The sequence below is a fragment of the Cyprinodon tularosa genome, unplaced genomic scaffold (assembly GCF_016077235.1).
Source record: "Cyprinodon tularosa strain WSP-4 unplaced genomic scaffold, ASM1607723v1 ctg1033, whole genome shotgun sequence".
NCBI classification, from domain to species: Eukaryota; Metazoa; Chordata; class Actinopteri; order Cyprinodontiformes; family Cyprinodontidae; genus Cyprinodon; species Cyprinodon tularosa.
The window spans coordinates 42,501-56,937 of NW_024037820.1; the positions used below are offsets into that span (position 1 = coordinate 42,501).

General features: G+C 40.6%; 1 protein-coding gene across 1 annotated transcript in view; it reads left to right on the forward strand.

Moving 5' to 3' along the window:
• Window positions 1-14,437, forward strand: part of nedd9 (neural precursor cell expressed, developmentally down-regulated 9) — a 50,085-nt gene that overhangs the window by 7,470 nt on the left and 28,178 nt on the right. The window lies entirely within an intron of this gene.

The following is a 14,437-nucleotide window of genomic DNA, read 5'->3' on the forward strand; positions in this document are numbered from 1 at the left end:
CCACAGACTGAGAGCAGACATGTCTCTCAGGTCCTCCAGTGTTGGACTGGTCCTGAAACCACTGGGAGCAACAACCCAGAATGCCTCAGGGGCTTTGAGAAACTTTGATAAAGGAATGAGGATTTGCAGAAATGATTAAGGACTTCTGCACAAAGCTTCCTGTTCAAACCTGAGCAGACTCGGTTAAAAACGTTGTTTTTCTGACTAAACACGAGCAGAATGATGTCAGGAAAGAGGTTTGGTTGCAGGTTAACCAGCGAACTCTAACTGGTTTGTTCCAACCGTCGGTGGGTGTTTCCTGCTGCAGTCTGACCCACTTTCCTTCAAGCTGCATCGTTCAGCTCATCTGCAGGACGGGCGCGGGGTCCTGGGAGCTCTGCTGGGTCAACGATCGGATCACCGTGGTTTTTAGACTCAGAAAGCTTTTATTGTCAGTTTGTAAAGCTTTCATAACGTTTCCACTCCTAAGTGCAGCAGTGATCAAATGTAAACGGTGTGGGAGAAAAACATGCTGCAAAAAATGCATCGATATGGAAGTCCAGAGCATTAAATAGATCAGATCAGTTTTTATTAGTCTTTCAAACATCTGATGGATCTTTCAGGCAGCAGAACCAGGTGATTTTTGCCCAATCAGAAACTGGAGAACTTATTTTTCTGATCGGAGCCAAAACCCAGTTTCCTTCATTTTTAACTAACTCCCTAAAAAGCTGCTGAACATTTTAGTTTCTCCAATTTAAAGTCTTGAGAAGCTTTAAATCAACCAAACCTGCTTCAGGATTTTGAAGCTGGAATTTTCTGTCTGGCTTCAGATATTTACCCGCATCACCGAGGTTTTCCCTCTGAATGCTGATGGCTGTTTGCCACGGCGTCCGATTAAAAGTGGAATCTTCTCAGATTTTCCTTCATCTCCACTTGGCATCCCGGGTGATTCCTCTTTGTGTCTCTGACATCTCCGCCTGGCGTGAAATCAGAGGGACGCAGCAGTGAATCTCCAGCTCATTGGGGATTCCTGTATGCTAAACCATCCCCGCAGAGATACCGCTCTGCATACTTCACATGTCAGCGAGGAGAGCCCCCCCGGAGGGATTAGTGTCCGTCTCCAAGGGTTACCGCAAAGATCCTGTTCAACCTCCAGGAGCTGCATAAAAGGGGAGGGGGTATGGAGAGACATTTGTTCCAATATTACTGTGAACAAAAGTTTCAAAAAAGGAATTTTTAAAAGCTTCTCAATCAAGATAAAAGGTTTAAGAGTAATTTTATTTTATTATTTTATTTTATTTATTCGTTTATTTGACAAGTATGTTTCATGAATTATGTCACACACTACGACATTTTAGCTAAGGCTAATTCTCAGTGCCTGTCCCCAGTTAGGCTTTTACACAAAACACAGTGACTGAACACAAGAAGAACAAATTACACACTAAAGAATTTATAAAATGAATGCAAAAGTTCAACCAATACTTTTATTTTGCTATTGTTTAGATATTTATTGTATTTTTTATGAATATTTTTCTTCCAAGTTTTTTTCAGACTCTTAAATTTTTTTTCAAAGTTAGATATTTTCTTAGATATTTTTCCAAATTTTATTTCTTTAAATATATTTTAACATTTAATGTTTTGAAAATTTCTCTTAAGATTTTTTTAGGTTTTATTTGAGATATTCTTTTTGAAATATCGCATTTTATTTATTCAAATACATTGTCAGATTTATTTTTCCAGATTTTATTTTCTGTTTTTTTTTTTTTTTTTCCTTCACATTTTTTTCAGAATTCAAGGAATTTTTCGGACTTTATTTGTATTTTTTTTTTTCATATTTTATTTTTTCGATTTCTTTTGTTTCAAAATCTTTTTAATGTTTTTTTTCCCGTTTTTTTAAATATTTTTTTCATAATTCAAGGAATTTTACTGACTTTATTTGTATTTTTTTTTTTTTTTTTAGATTTTTAGGTTTTGAAAGTTTTAATTAAATTTTTGTTTTTTATCTTTTCCAAATTTTTATATATATTTTCAAAGGATTTTTCTTTTTTCTCAGAATTTTTTTTTGCAATTGTATTTACTCACATTTTTAGCTATTGGCTGAGTTTTCTGAACCAATAGAAAAGAATCTTCTCTGCATGTACGTTAGCAACAGCATTTCTATTGGTTCACACACAATTTGTTAAATGGGATTTTAAAAAAGGACGACAATTCAAGAAAACTAATTCTATGCTAAAGAAAAAAGAATAAAGAAAACTTTTTTGAAAAAATTAAATTTGGAAAATAAAAGACTAGAAAACAAAATATGTATATTAATTGAGTGTAGGCAAAGTCATTATGAATTCAATTTTAAAGTTTCATTTCTGAAATGTGTTCTGTGCTTTCAGTAATATTGGAACAAATTTCTTTCCATAGAGGGAAGCTTGTCAGCCTGCTTTGCAGCTGATGTGGGAGTAAGATTAGCAGAAAAACATGAGAGGAGAGAATGAAGAAGAATAAGAGGGACCCACCCAGCTAGGATCATTTCCTGTCGATGTGATGATGATGATGATGCTGCTGCAGCAGAGCAGACTTCCTGTTTCTGCTGCTCCGATGAGCAAGCAGAGCCCAGACTTAGCTGGAGGCGGTTCTGGTTCAGCCACGAACCGTTAGGAAGGACTTTATACACAACGACAGGGTCTGAACGTCTTTCTAGAGGAAAGAAACCGGAATTTGCAAACAGCCATAAAGGACATTTCAAGTTATTTGAGCTGCGATCGCTTTAATTCTATTCAGTTTATTTCTATAGCTCCAATTCACATCATGTCATCTCAGGTCACTTTCCAGTTCACCAGATCATCCAGTCAGATTGATTCAGAGTTTTCTATCTTAGGAAAACTAAGACTCTTCAGCAATCCCTCACACTAAGCATGCTTGTAGCGACAGTGGAGAGGAAAAACTCCCTTTGAACAGGAAGAAACCTCCAGCAGAACCAGGCTCAGTGTGCGCGGCCATCTGCTGAGGCCCACTGGGGTTCAAGGAGACAGAAGATTTACCTTCACCTCATATTAAAAGTAGAGAATCCATCTGTTTTTATATGTTTAAACTGAACGTGTTGCTTTAAAATGATCCTTTATCATTATTCTCTATTTTTAGGAACACACCCATGTGTAAATCTGAGCCGATATCAATACCGGATGTTGATATGACCATTATAGCCGATAATCAATATTCCCCCGTCCTGTAATCCTGTATAACGAATCCCCGACCCGAAATATCGGGTTGAAATCGGCAAAGTCTTCCTTATCGGTCGGCTTTAAAATGAACATCGGCTGATATCGATGTTAATGCTGAGATATCGGCCAATCAGGAAAGAAATCCCATTTAGTGAGATTATGTTGCGTTAAGAAACATCAACAATGCTAAATAACAGAGTGAACTTTATTTAGCTGCAGGGAACATGTTTTGTAAATAGAAATGTGAAAAATGGCAATTTAAAAAATCCTAAATAAAAAGTATTTAAAAATAACTTAGTTATTCTTAAATCTAATATAATATTTATATAAAAAATTCTACGTATATTATGTCATATTTTGATATTTTTGAAGTTTAATGCAGTTTTACTATTTGTATTCTTTTTTTATTTTATTGTATCATAGATTATATTTTCTTAACTCCCAGCCCGATTTAAACGCTCTGGACCAATCAAAATGTTGCTAAATGTGATCTAAAAAAAGGATATCATTATTCATTTATTATCTTTTTTTTTTAGGAAACAAATACTGATAAAACGAGTGTTTTTGCATTTTTTATTTTTGTATTTATTTTGAAAAAAATGAAAGAAAGAATGAAACACGGATTCGGAGCATTTGTTGATGCGTTGACCTCGCGGCGTTGGACCCGTTTTATATCCTGAAAAATCGTTTCTGTCCAGGATCCGTCAGCTATCTCTCTTTAAATCACGGCTTCAGTTTAATAAAACACAGCAGATACCTTCTGTTAGTAAAGTTGTTGGTTGGAGGCTAATGTTCAATCTAGTGACACATATCTATGCTGGGGCTGAGGCCCTGCTCCACTAACCCGTTATAACGAAACCTTTCAGCTGATGCTGATCATTATTTCTCACTCAGTGATCTAATGTTTCAACAAACTTCCTGTAAATCTGTTCCTTTCACTGCAGGAGGCGTCGCTTCAGTTTCCCTGCTGCTACCAGCATGTAAAACATGTACAGATTTAAAACCATGATGTGGAAACGGCCGGTTTGGCGCGTCATGACACGACGCCACACATAGAAACACAGATTACAGCAGCGGATCTTGTTTTGTTGCCAGGGAAACGCAGCCTGATGCCTCACATCCTGCTGGGGACCTGGCGCTCTGACGCTGCAGGGCGTGGAGGCGTCCTCTGGCAGCCTGCGATGCACCGGGGACGGGTGTCGTATTTACTCTGGGGACAAAGACGCGTCTTTGTGTCCGGACTGAAAGGAGCCTCCTCTGGGCGGGAGTTAAAAGCCTGAAAGGCCAAAAAGTGACGTAAAGATCAACATTAAAGCGATGAACTTTCTGATTTTAACACTAATCTGCAGTTTTCAGTTTCTGCTTTTTTTCTCTTCCTAACAGAGAACAGATCCGTTTAGCCGCCGCCTATCTCAGTAGCTCCCTCCGGATGTGACTTTGCTTCGTTAAAACGGACACAAAAAGTTTGACTTAAGGACTTTTTAGAGACCAAAATCATTACTTATCAGCAGTGGCTGGAACATCAGCAGCAAACATTAGGGATCTGTGAGGCGCATCAAAATAATTGGTATGGAAATTGGTTGTAAAAAGCTGCATCTGTCCATCTCTACTGTGTCGCCTTCTGATGGTGGGAAAGACTTTTCCACTGCTGAACATCATAATCATAGTGGTTTAATGATCAACAGAGCTTTAGAGAAGTGGTGAATAATATTTAAAAAATGGCTTCCATGGAAATGGAGCCATATTGCCCCCCCCCCTCCTCCTGTTTGAATCATCAAACCAGTGATTCCTGAAAACAAGATGGTGGATCCAGCCGCCGCCGTTTACCTGTGAACTGTTTTTGCAGCCGGCTGCTTTGAAACCACTAATGAACTCAACGTTCCGCTCATCGCCGTGGTTAACCAGACGCTGCACAGCTTCCAGTTTGGCTGCGTGAGCAATGGCTGACGGCTCGCTTTAGAAAGCAGCAGGGGTGGAAAGTAACAAATTACATTTACTCACGTTACTGTAATTGAGTACTTTTTATGAGTAATTTGTAATTTTCTGAGTAGTTTTTGAAATATGTAATTTTTACTTTTACTCGAGTTTTAGTAGTTTTACTTCGCTACATTTAAAACCCCCTCACGTTACTGAGTAAAAAAATAAAAAATTACTGATGATGAAAAAATTAAAACCCCTGCGTCACAAAACCGACACTTAATCGCTGTTAAAAAAATAGAAGAAGACTTTTGACTTTTAACAGCACTTTATTTACACAATTCAAACATATAAACAATTGATGTAAAAACAAGTGTCAGTTAAAATCATTAAATGAGGAGCTTGTTAATAACAGTGGCATCCTGTTGCGTTTTAGTTTGATTTCTGGTATCTTTTGGGCATTTAATTTTGTGTGCATTTTGAAAACTTTAAAACGTAGTTTAAATTTCTTTATTCCTATTAGGGGTGTAAATAATAATGGTTTTGTATCGATGCATCGATCCAACAGCCGACGATCCGATGCATCGATTCATGTTTTTTTTCTTCCTCCGGTCTATTTTTATCCATTTGGGCGTAATTCTCCTCCCGTGCTGCGGTGGCGCTAAACCTATTTTGCCCTCCTGCCTCGCTTCCTGGTTATACTCTTACAGCAGTGTGTTGCAGTGAGCTTGATGCAGACATTTTTTAATTATGCTCAATATTGAAGCGTGGTCTGCGCTACACGCTGTGGGTCTAGATACGGCCGAGGCGGCGAGGAAGGGGGGGCGAGTTTAGTCCGACGACGGAGGGACATGAGGGCCAAAAAGAGCGGAGATTCAGGTGGAAAAAGGGTCCCAGCGTTCTCGCGCACCTCGCTCTTCTAGCGGGTCAAACTTCACAAGTTTTTTTCCGCAATTTCGGTCATAAAAACAAAACAAGCCGGCCTCCTGTCTGCGGCGCTGTCTGCGGTCAGCTACAATTAGAGAGAGGAGCAGCGGAGCGTCTGTGGAGGGGGCGGGATGCCTGGAGTATTGAATTGAACTCATAGCACTGATCTTCTGCAGTATTTTTTGATGCAACTTTTCTACTTGTGTTATTTGCTGTTGTTTCTAAAAATAAAATGCATAACGAAATTACAGCTTTCATTGATTTATTTCAAACTTGAAACTTTGTTTAGCCTGTAAGGTGTAAAAAAACAAAAAAAAACAAAATTAACCGATTAATCGAATCGAATCGTATCGTGGTGTATTCTTGAGTATCGAAAATAATCGAATCGTTGGATCAGGAAATCGATACTGAATCGAATCGCCATGATGGATGTGATTTACACCCCTACTCCCTATCATGGTGTCTGTTGGACAGTAGGTTGAAAATAGTTTGCACTTTATGGTTCAGGTTGTGACTGTCCTTGTGCTGTGAGGAAGTGTGTTCTTTAGCCCAGCTGATCTTTTGCAGTGTGGATGTCACTGAAATACGCCTTGAAATCGATTAAAACAGCTTGTGCTCAGTTTGATTCATGACTCATCCTTTTTTGCATTAAATAACTCGAGGTGACTAAGTAACTTTTACTGAAATTACATTTTAAATGAAGTAATTTTGTACTTTTACTTGAGTAAATTTTGAGATGGGTAATTTTACTCTGAGTAAAATTTAGGCAAAGTAAAGATACTTTTACTCAATTACAATTTTTTCAGTACTCTTTCCACCTCTTCAAATCAGCAGCAGGAGGAACATGAATATAAATATTTCTGCAGAAGAAGAAACCCGGTTTGGACGTTTATGGTCAGCTGCCGGCCCTTTAAGGCAGAACGCAGCCGGAAGCGAACAGTCAGGTCGATGCGTTGACCTTTGAGGTTAGGATTGATTGTTTACAGTCGCAGCTGGTTGTGCGGCGTTGATTTATGGCGTGTTGCGTCAGGATGACGGGCCGGGACGGAGCGAGGCGTGTGTTCAGCCACGTTCCCCTTTCTTTCTTTTTTCCCACTCTGGTGTAATCACGTTAACTCATGGCTGCTGGCGGAGATTCAAGAGCTACCAGAACCTTCACACGGCCCATTTCTCTGACCCGGCCCTCACCCGCAGCACGCCTCACTCCGAGGAGCGGCTCGGAAAAGTCATCAGTTCCTCATTACCGTCATGACTATAATTATGTTCTATATTTAAGCCTGTGAAACCAGGCCAGATGAGAGTGTGAGAACCCCCTCCTCCCCCCGCCGGGGACGGGCGCTGCAGTGGTACGGCCCGTTTGGTCCCGCCGACGCTCTCCCAGGCAGGCGGAGCAGACTGCAGGTTGTTTGTTTGCTGACTGCTTCCTTGTGTTTGGGATCCAGAGAGCTCTGACTGGGAGCAAAGGTTACGTAACGGCAGCCAAACCAGAGGAGGATCCAAGCGGCTTTATTCCTTCCTCTAATAAAAATCTGATCATGAAGTTTTTTCTCCAGTTGCTTCTAAGCTGCTGCTGTTTGGGGAGAGAGAGCCGCCCTCTTATTTAGCTGTAAACATCCGACATTCCGCTGCCAGAGATGCCTGGAGTTCCAGTCAGGATCCCAGTAGAGCTCAGTTTGTTTTTGTGATGACAGGGGCGGATTTAGGAAATTTGGGGTCCTAGGCATAGACAGGCAGGGGCCCCTCTGAACTGAGAAGAAAACACATAAAACAGCCCCATTCTAAAGATAGAGAAATGTTAATAGAATAGACATCCATTATCTGTTCTAGGTTGTGTCCCTCTCTTCTTGTCCCTTTTCTTCTTGTTTTCCTCTCTATGTTTTGTACTCAGCTGACTTTTCATGCTGTCTCTAAAGGAATGAAAGATTTTTTCCAAGCACTAAGCTCACTTAGTGCAGGAAATTGGGGATTTTGGCCGATATCCGATATGCCGGTATTTTAAAACTCATGTAGCCGATAACCGATATCGATACTGATGTTAAAGCTGGACAAAAATAAGTAGTCATTGAAAATAGCAGCTTTGTTATCCATTTCTGACTCTTTGAAAAATAATATACTCAAATATATTTTCATATGCTGATATCAAATAGATTTTTAAAAACGCGGTATTGATCTATTTTACTTTCAAAATCTCCTGAAAGTTTGTCGTTCTGTTACAAACTCTCGTGATATTTTGCAAATTCTTGTGAGATTTTGTTAGTAAAATAGATCGATACCGCGTCAATATATCAACATATAAAAATATGGCAACATTTGGTGAATTTTCGGGGGATTTCGTAGCATAACGATGACATATAGCAATATTTCATTAGTAAAAGAGATTGATATGGTGTTTTTAAATGGCAATATATCAGCATATGAAGATATTGGGATATTTTAATGGATCAATATTTTTTCCCTCGTCTTTAGAAGTTTTTAAGTCTGTAAAAAAGAAGTTTTTGAGAAAGAAAAAGAAGTAGTATTTTTTTTTTTTTAGACTTTAGAAACTCAGAAGCTGATCAAATATCGGGTTAAATATCGGTGGGGGGGCCGATGTCCGATATTCAGTTTTAAGGCCGATACCGATAGGGGGCCGATTATATCGTGCATCCCTAATTTGATCTTAAACTGGTCAAACCGACCTGCATCATGGTGGTTGAACTGGGAGTACGCACTAGGGCTGGGTATTTTCACCAAAGTCCTGAATCGATTTGAACTTGATTCATACAGTTCTAAATCGACTAATTTCAATTCAATCTGTTTTTACAGCAATGAAAGTGGTTCAACTGAGTTTCAAAATACTCAGTAGGTAAATAAGATGATCTGCCAATGGAATTAGTATTTTTACTCTTAAAATAATATAATTAGATAATATGCACTTGAAATAAGACAATGCAATTGTGTTTTCTCATTTGAAATGTAAATTGTCTTGTTCCATTCGCAAAATGTCTCTTTTACCACCTCAATTCAAGAATAAATGCAATTATTTTAAGGTAAAAATTACTGATCTAGATTGAGATTTTTTTCCAGTTTACTAAACACAAAGTGCAAACTTGTAAATCGGACAGTTTAAACTTGAGTTGTGAAAAAAACTGTCTCAAAAGTGAAAACTTGTTTGTGAAAAGTGAAAAAGTGACGCCTCGCTGGAGGAAGCAGACGTGACACAGCGTGAACACAGCAGACATGCATGAGCTGCATTAACTTTCCTGCACAAACTATATTTGCAGCGTTGTCTGTAACTACAGGGTGTTTTATGGTCAGCCCCCAGTTGTTAATGTTTTCAGTCAACCTATTGGGTATATTTGCAGCTGTCTGGCTTGAAGTCATCCTGAGTGCATCTTTCCTGCTCATTTGAATGTGAACGTCACGCACGTCACTATAAAACTAATCTATCTCATTCCCTAGATTTCGATTTTGCAAAAATGTAAAGGAATCGATTCAAAATCAATTAAATCGATTTTTTTTTACCCAGCTCTAGTACGCACGGTTCTGGTGTTCTTCCCTTTAAATTATATTTACTGCCCTCGGTTTTACGAGACGGCTCCATAAGCCGCAGTTGCAGCTAATCGGATGTTAGCTGGGCTTGGAATTGAATATCAGCACTGAAACCCAGCGGATCTTCAGATCTGTTTGTCTCTAGATGCTGGAGCTTGGCCTGTTTTCCAGTGTAGTCCTGTTTCTCTGGCTGTGACTAACTGGATGTGCTCTCTTCATCCTCTGACATGGGAGCTGGCTCGGAGCTCGTCTGCCTGGCTGTGTGTTTCCTGGACGGGGCCGCCTGTGGAGCTGGTTGACAGTTGCCTTTTGTATCTATGCTTCTTTTTCTATGTCTGCTTCTGTCTCCTTGAACCCCAGTGGGCCTCGGCAGATGGCCGCGCACACTGAGCCTGGTTCTGCTGGAGGTTTCTTCCTGTTCAAAGGGAGTTTTTCCTCTCCACTGTCGCTACAAGCATGCTTAGTGTGAGGGATTGCTGAAGAGTCAATGAGTCGATGCAATCAGCTGGTTTTCCTTAGATAGAAAACTTTGAATCAATCTGACTGGATGATCTGGTGAACTGGAAAGTGACCTGAGATGACATGATGTGAATTGGAGCTATAGAAATAAACTGAATAGAATTGAACTGGTTGGTTTTACAGCCGATAACCAGTTGGGTCCAGTTCAAGGTCCTGTTTACTGCTTCACATGTTTGGAAAGCACCGCCCGCCATCTGCAGAGGTGCTATAAACGTGACGCTGATTCATCCGATGACGTCGTCTGTCTGTTTACCTCACCAATAAAAAAAGATGGACTGCAGTGAGACGTGGTGGAAACCTTTTTCTGTGGGATCTCTGCGGCCCCTGAACTCACCGCAGCTGATGAGCTCATGTTTGTTTGTGGGAAAGTTTTTCTACAAACTGTCTGAAATCTTCACCTGTAAACCAGTCAGACCAGTCCAGGGGAAACATTTAGATCCCATGTTTATAACCTGGTAGATTAAGGAAACAAGGCTTTAGATGCATTTTGAACATTTTGAAATTATGGCTCCACTGTAAACAGACAGAAATAAAAATAAAAAAAGGTGTTCATCAGGGACTAAAACTGGGACTACTTTGGTTCTGCTACTTTCCCACCAATAACTTTACTCTACAAATACTTAACCTCTTGATCCCAGCAGGCCACAGTTTATTGTTGTTTATCTATTTATGGAAAAGGCCAAAACACAGTCACATGGTGTTTCATCCACATACCTTTCAAATGGGGCTAAATCTTAGGAGCAAAGGCTTTGCCTCATGCAGAAGGTCTCCAATAATGTAAATCAGCATATTTGTCTGAACAGATTCCCTTTTATAAGTGAAAAAATGCATGTATTGTGCCAAAATCACATTTCCGCCTAGCTCACTGCCCACTAAAACCTTTATGGAACAAACATACTTCAACTTATTCAGTCCTAATGAGCTTGAGTTATAGTCAGGATGTGGATCTATAAAGTTTGAGCTTCTAATGGGCCTTAATGGTGTTTTTGGTGTTTATTTTGGAAAAAGATGTGGAGAGACTTAATATTTTTCATTTTTTTCCTTTGTTTCATCACCTATAAATCAGGCATGGTGACATTTAGAATAGTGGTTCCACCTGAAAAATATTCCTCAATGTCTTTCTGTCATACAAATACAAACAATTATATTTTCTATTTATAGTTTGGGAGCTGTAATTGCTTTAATGTGCGATATTTTCAATCGCAGCTACAGCTCAAACTGTACGATAAAACTGCAGAGTGTAAAAGTTCACAGCTCAGGATGCGCGACCCGACTCTCATGCGATTTACCTGCTCACACTGTAAGTCTAAAAACCAAATCGTCCGGCTAAGCGCCGAGAAATGCCGTTGGTCGGATTCGTCAATCTGGAAGAAGAAGAGGAAGAAGAGCTCCCTTGTTTGCAGGATTTCCCACAAACACCTCACGATGGCCGACTGAATTTCAAAGATGTTTGATTTTCTCTTGACCTTAAGATTCCTGATCGGTAGGTGGTCGTAAGAGGCTTGCTACGTAAGAGCATGCTACACAACGCAGGACGTACGATGAGGCTAAAGCTCGGCCCGATTGGAAAAATTCTCACATGACCGGAAACACGGTTTATGCCCGCCATAATAGAGATTAATAAAAAAAAAAATCTTCAACAAACTCTTTCCTTGAGTCCGAAGACTTGTTGACTTGAATGTAGCAGTAAGCTAGCCTCGTGAGACCATCCTGATCTCGCGAGCTTTCAAGGTTTCACTCGCAGATCAGTCTGGAGACTCTTCATTAAAGAAAATTTGGAGCCGTTCACCAAACGAACGTCCAATCAGCGTTGGCTTTGAGGCGGGTTGAGGTGTGACGCAACGAGAAGAGCGACAGTTCAGTCTAAAGAACATGGCGGCTTCAGCCGATGAAACTAGCGTTAGCGTGGCTATCGAGCAAGTTTTATTGGAATTACAGAGTATTTCTTCACTGAAAGAAGAGCAAAACACTGCTCTGGAGGCTTTTCTCAGAGGAAAAGATGTTTTTGCTCTTCTCCCGACTGGTTTCGGCAAGAGTAGCCTGGCTTGTGGTTGTGTTTTCGTCGTCGCTCTGTTTGTACGTCATATGCTTCGTTGATCTGATTGGTTTATTTGGCCCGTCTATCACCAACATAGGCCAATCAGCTAACCGGTATTTTCGCCCCTTCCCAAAATTACTTCAACGGAAGGTTTCCAGATGGATATGCGGAGCAAATCCATCTGGTGGAGTCAGGTTAGCAGTAAGGCACATCAGTAGGGACGCGGTGGCCTTGCTAGCGTTATTGTACTTCTCCTTGTTCTTCACATGGATTTTGGATGACAATCGGTCAGTTCGTGTATTTTTGCGCTTCCAATCAATGGAATGTTGACAAAACTTGCAAAACAACAGTTCACCTGACAGGTAAAAGTCACGAGGGAACTGCTCGGCTCTGTAGTCGGGGCTTAGCGTCGTGTTTCTCAACTTTTTCGCCGAAAGCGGAGCTGTGGAGAGCCGCTTCGCCATTTTTTCAATGTTTTAAAGGGGGAGGGTACGCGGAAATGACGGAGCGGGAGAGGTTGTGTCGCCCAGATTTGCGTCTTTAAAATAGACGCATGCACTGGAGGCGTGTTGATTTGTTGAAAAATGATCAAATAATCGCAGTATTAAAGCAGACGGAGGCTGCAGATATACTCTGAGCAGTCAGCGTTTGTTTCCTCGTGAGCGACTCTGCCACCTTTCATTAAATTAGCGGACAGGGCGACCCTTCATCTCTGCTCTCATTGGCCTCGACCCGCGGCGTCCTCGATTGAACTCAGGGTTGTTACGGGGCGGTGCTGCCGGCTGCTTACCCTGACGGAGGGTTCATACAATAGGCAGGGAGGCCCCGGCCCCCCCGATAGGGAGCCGGAGATAACGGCTCAGAGTTTCACATGGGAACGGGCAGAATAGAGGAAGGCCAACCGAGGTTCAAGAAAGAGTCAAAGCAGCAGAGGCCGCGAAGAAAGCTTCCTGATTGGCACAGCGAGCAGAACAAAAAGCTTCCTTTCTTCCTGACCCCGGCTCCGACTTTAGAACATAATGGAAAGTTTTGGAAAAATGGAGAAAAAACATTGGAACACATCATCACTCTTTGCGTCTTAATTTATAAGTAGCAAGTTTTCTTTCCCTGCTGCTGCAAAGAACAAGTTTCGTATATGATAATGAGTAAAAAGTGCTGTCCGGTGTAGGTAGCAGATCCGCTCGGGTCCTGCTTCATGCAGGTGACGTTACCCTAGGGCTGGGCGATATAGAAAAAAAGCTTATCGATAAAAAAAAATGCATATTGATCGATATCGATAATTATTGAAAAGATTTGAAACCATATTTTATGTGCAGCTCTGCCTGGACTTTTTATAATATAGCTAAATGATTTAATTTTAATAAAAAACACAAACACAGACTTCGAATTAAATTTTTATTTAACCAACTTTTTTAACCATAACATAATTGTTTTAAAGAAAAATAACTTAAGAGACCTGAGTTATGTTATTAAATACTGACAAAGAATAAACTAAAGTGACCAAAATAAATATAACAAATAAATAAATGCCCCCCCACCGCCGCCGCCCCCCGTTTCCTGCTTTAACCTGAGTTATTACTTTGAAGTTTCTGGCCCCTCAGCATTTTTATCTCAATTGTTAGAACTACGTGGGAAACTGCCCAGAACTGAAAATATATATATATTTTCCGAAGATTCCTCGGAGGAGAGCCGCGTCGGGGCCTACACAGCTCGTACTCCTGCGGGTGTGAGCGGCTGAGATGATAAAAAAAAAAAAAAGTTGGTTGTGTTATCAGACTTCGTTTTCACTGGTTCCCGACACATTTTCCAGATGACTGTGGTTTGTTTTTGGTCCGACTTGCCATGACCGAAATACTGCCAGACTGCCGAACTACAAAAACCCTTCTTTGAAACAATTTCCTCCGCCTCTCCTTGCTGAACAGCTTCATGTGCTCTGTGTTGTGGTTTGAGAGGGCGGCGCTTGGTGACGGCGTGCCTGGGTCAGTGATTGGTTGGGAGGAAGCAGTGACTAGCATAAACCTACATGCTAGGCTACAATGAGAAGGAAGGAAAACTGCGTTTCTTTTTTATCGACTCTCTTTTTTTCTATTGCGCCACACGTCTATCGATCGATATATATCGTTATTGAATTATCGCCCAGCCCTACGTTACCCTATAGCAGGGGTCTTTAACATTTTCCAAACTGATGGCGAGATGGAGCGGGGACCCGCTAATCATACTTAGAGATTGTGTTCCTACAAACTGCTCCTATAGTCACTCTATTACAGATGGAGTAATGTAACTAAAGTAATCCCTCCCTGGGATTATTAAAGTA